This window comes from Trichosurus vulpecula, chromosome 1 (assembly GCF_011100635.1).
Source record: "Trichosurus vulpecula isolate mTriVul1 chromosome 1, mTriVul1.pri, whole genome shotgun sequence".
NCBI lineage: Eukaryota > Metazoa > Chordata > Mammalia > Diprotodontia > Phalangeridae > Trichosurus > Trichosurus vulpecula.
This window is the reverse complement of record NC_050573.1, coordinates 457254153-457258426: the sequence shown is the minus strand read 5'-3', so window position 1 is coordinate 457258426 and position 4274 is coordinate 457254153.

Here is a 4274-nt window from a genome sequence, read left to right as displayed (position 1 = left end):
ACACACAGTATTAACATAAATAGCACACACATGTATCTCATACTAGGGAGAGTCTTATCAACAGGTATAAAATGAAGTGAATACAAGAGAACAATTTAAAAAATAAGCACATGATGAGCAACTTTGAAAGTCTAAAGAGGACCAATCTACATTACTTCCCTGTCAGAAATAACAAAAGAGCCTGAGAGTTCACAAAAATCTGATGTGATGGGGGGCAGAGCCAAGATAGCAGCTGGAAAGCAGGGACTAGCGTGAGCTCCCCGCCGAGTCCCTCCAAAAACCTATAAAAAATGGCTCTGAGCCAATTCTAGAACTGCAGAACCCACAAAACAGCAGAGGGAAGCAGGGCTCCAGCCCAGGACAGCCTGGATGGTCTCTGGGTGAGGTCTATCCCGCACGGAGCTGGGAGTGGAGCGGAGCAGAGCAGAGCCCAGCATGAGTGGTGCAGACTAACCAGACCAGGAGCCAGGCGGAGTGTGCCCTAGCGCCCTGAATCAGTGAGCTGCAGAAGTTACCAGACTTTTCAACCCACAAACACCAAAGTCAACAGAGAAGGACAGTGGGAAAAGCTGCTGGGGACACAGTTTAACAAGGAGTTCTGGTTAGGCCGCCGACCCCAGGGCAGAGGAGGTGGGGCAGCTGCAGAAGTACAGCTGCAGTTGCTTCCGGCCCCAGGCCCACCTGGTGGGAGGAATTAAGTGGCGGATCACAGCAGGAGTGAAGAGCCTGCTGAAGATTTAAGTCCAGTCCGGGTTGGGGGTTCTTGGGGAAGGAGGAGTGCTGGTGTGGCGGAGCTGGCGCATCCCCCCAGGCTTGGAACATAGTTCTCTAAACTCTACAAGCAGTCATACCTCAATGAAAAACTCATGGGTCAAGTTAGTTGGCTGGGGATATGGCCAGGCAGCGAAAACACAGCCAGATTCAGTCTCAGACTTTGGATTCTTTCTTCGGTGACAAAGAAGACCAAAACATACAGACAGAAGAAGTTAACAAAGTCAAAGAGCCTACAACAAAAGCCTCCAAGAAAAACATGAACTGGTCCCAGGCCATGGAAGAGCTCAAAAAGGATTTGGAAAAGCAAGTTAGAGAAATAGAAGAAAAATTGGGAAGAGAAATGAGAAGGATGTGAGAAAACCATGAAAAACAAGTCAATGACTTGCTAAAGGAGACCCAAAAAAAAAATACTGAAGAAAACAACATCTTAAAAAATAGACTAACTCAAATGGCAAAAGAACTCCAAAAAGCCAATGAGAAGAATACCTTGAGAGGCAGAATTAGCCAAATGGAAAAGGAGGTCCAAAAGACCACTGAAGAAAATACTACCTTAAAAATTAGGTTGGAGCAAGTGGAACCTAATGACTTTATGAGAAATCAAGATATTATAAATCAGAACCAAAGGAATGAAAAAATGGAAGACAATGTGAAATATCTCATTGGAAAAACCACTGACCTGGGAAATTAGATCCAGGAGAGATATTTTAAAAATTATTGGACTACCTGAAAGCCATGATCAAAACAAGAGCCTAGATATCATCTTTCAAGAAATTATCAAGGAGAACTGTCCTGATATTCTAGAGCCACAGGGCAAAATAGAAATTGAAAGAATCCACCGATCGCCTCCTCAAATAGATCCCAAAAAGAAATCTCCTAGGAATATTGTTGCCAAATTCCAGAGCTCCCAGATCAAGGAGAAAATACTGCAAGCAGCCAGAAAGAAACAATTTGAGTATTGTGGAAACCCAATCAGAATAACCCAAGATCTGGCAGCTTCCACATTAAGAGATCGAAGGGCTTGGAATACGATATTCTGGAGGTCAATGGAGCTAGGATTAAAACCAAGAATCACCTACCCAGCAAAACTGAGTATCATGCTCCAAGGCAAAATATGGATTTTCAATAAAATAGAGGACTTTCAAGCTTTCTCAGTGGAAAGACCAGAGCTGAATAGAAAATTTGACTTCCAAACACAAGAATCAAGAGAAGCATGAAAAGGTAATCAAGAAAAAGGACAAGAAAAAGAAATTGCAAGGGACTTACTAAAGTTGAACTGTTCTGTTTACATTCCTACATGGAAAGATAATGTGTATGATTCATGTGGCCTCCGTATTAGGGTAGCTGAAGGGAATATGCATATATACATATATATATATATATATGTATAAGTGAATGTATATGTATGTATATATATATATATAGAGAGAGAGAGAGAGAGAGAGAGCGGGCACAGGGTGAGTTGAAGATAAAGGGAAGATATCTAAAAGAAATAAAATCAAATTAAGGGATGAGAGAGGAATATATTGAGATAGGGAGACATAGAATGGGGTAAATTATCTCGCATAAAAGTGGCAAGAAAAAGCAGTTCTGTAGGAAGAGAAGATAAGGCAGGTGAGGGGGTAATGAGTGAATCTTGCTCTCATCAGATTTGACCTGAGGAGGGAATACCATGCATACTCAATTGGGTATCTTACCCCACAGGAAAGAAGGAAGAGGATAAAAAAAGGGGGGGAATGATAGAAGGGAGGGCAGATGGGGGTGGAGGTAATCAAAAACAAACACTTTCGAAAGGGGACAGGGTCAAGGGAGAAAATTCAATAAAGGGGGATAGGTTAGGAAGGATCAAAATATAGTTAGTCTTTCACAACATGAGTATTGTGGAAGCATTATACATAATGATACACATGTGGCCTATGTTGAATTGCTTGACTTCTTGGGGAGGGTGGGTGGGAAGGGAAGAGGGGAGAGAATTTGGAACTCAAAGTTTTAAAAACAGATGTTCAAAAACAAACAAAAAAAAGTTTTTGCGTGCAAGTAGAAAATAAGATACACAGGCAATGGGGTGTAGAAATTTATCTTGCCCTACAAGAAAGGAAGGGAAAAGGGGATGGGAGGGGAGTGGGGTGACAGAAGGGAGGGCTGACTGGGGAACAGGGCAACCAGAATGTACACCATCTTGGAGTGGGGGGGAGGGTAGAAATGGGGAGAAAATTTGTAATTCAAACTCTTGTGAAAATCAATGCTGAAAACTAAATATATTAAATAAAAAAAAAAACGCAAAAAAAATCTGATGTGATGGGAACAATATCCTAGGTGCCTCTTATCCCTCTCTCTCCCCAGCAAGTTAGGGTAGTTTTTTCCTTGACAGTTAATTGCCTCAATAGTTTCCCAGTCAACTGGGCACAAACTGCAAAGACATCAGCTGATGCTGACCCTTAGGCCACTGGGGCTGTATGTGCAGCAGCAGGATGATGGACACTGAGACAGCAAGGTCACTCAGCTGAGCCAAAGCTATATCCCGGATGAACGTGCTTTGCCCTGCTCCTTCCTGACCCTGATGACTATAGCTAAGTAAACCTCTTTTCGTTAACTGTCGAATGGACCAAGAATGGCTCATTTCATTCCATTTTCAGACCTAAACTACCAGAAGATCAGCATTAGATGGGCCCAGCCCCGCTACACCTATGAAGGTTTGCATGAAGAGATAAAAGTGAGCATAGAGTAATTTATACCTTAACGTCATCATTGCACAGAAAAACAGCTTTGGGGGCAGCCGTTAATACGTGCAGTCAGCATCTCGTGGTACAGCTGGGACAGACCTTCAAGATCATCTATCGTTCTCAGTAAACTGAGACCTAGAGACATCGGGTGACAAGGTCACACACATCTGGTAATGGGCACGGACTTGAGCCCGGGTGCCTCGACCTTGATCCAGGCCTTTACAGCACATCTGGCTGGTTCCCACTCCTCCAAGGGCAGGGAAAGCCCATTTCAATGTTATGCACAATCGCTTGTAGCTTTTTCTCTCTCCAGTCATTTTCTTGTTCAATCCTCAATAGTAACTACTTAATAATGTTTGCTAATTGGTCGCTCTATGGACAGTAAAAATTTCTTGCTACGAAAGATTGGGGAGGAAAATACCTCTTCTCCATCTATAGAAGTCAATGACACTCTAAATTCTCTTCCCCGATTTAAAGGCTCACTGGCACCCTAAATTCTCCCTAGTTTGTGCTTAGCCTAACTGCACTAACCGTCCATGTGGAGTTTGAGAGCCGGGAAGAAGATTGAAAAGAGGAGACTGGAAGAGAGGTAAAAAGGCGTAGCGCGCACTACGGGTAGGCGGTGTGGATACGTCGCCGCGCTGAGGCCACAAGTCGGCGTATGACGCCACAGGAGAGTGCCCTCCCACTACCTGTATGGGGGCGTTAACCAGGGGCGATAAGGGAATTGATAAATCTACCCCCTCCCCCATCTCACGCAGAAGCGCCAGCGTCGTGACG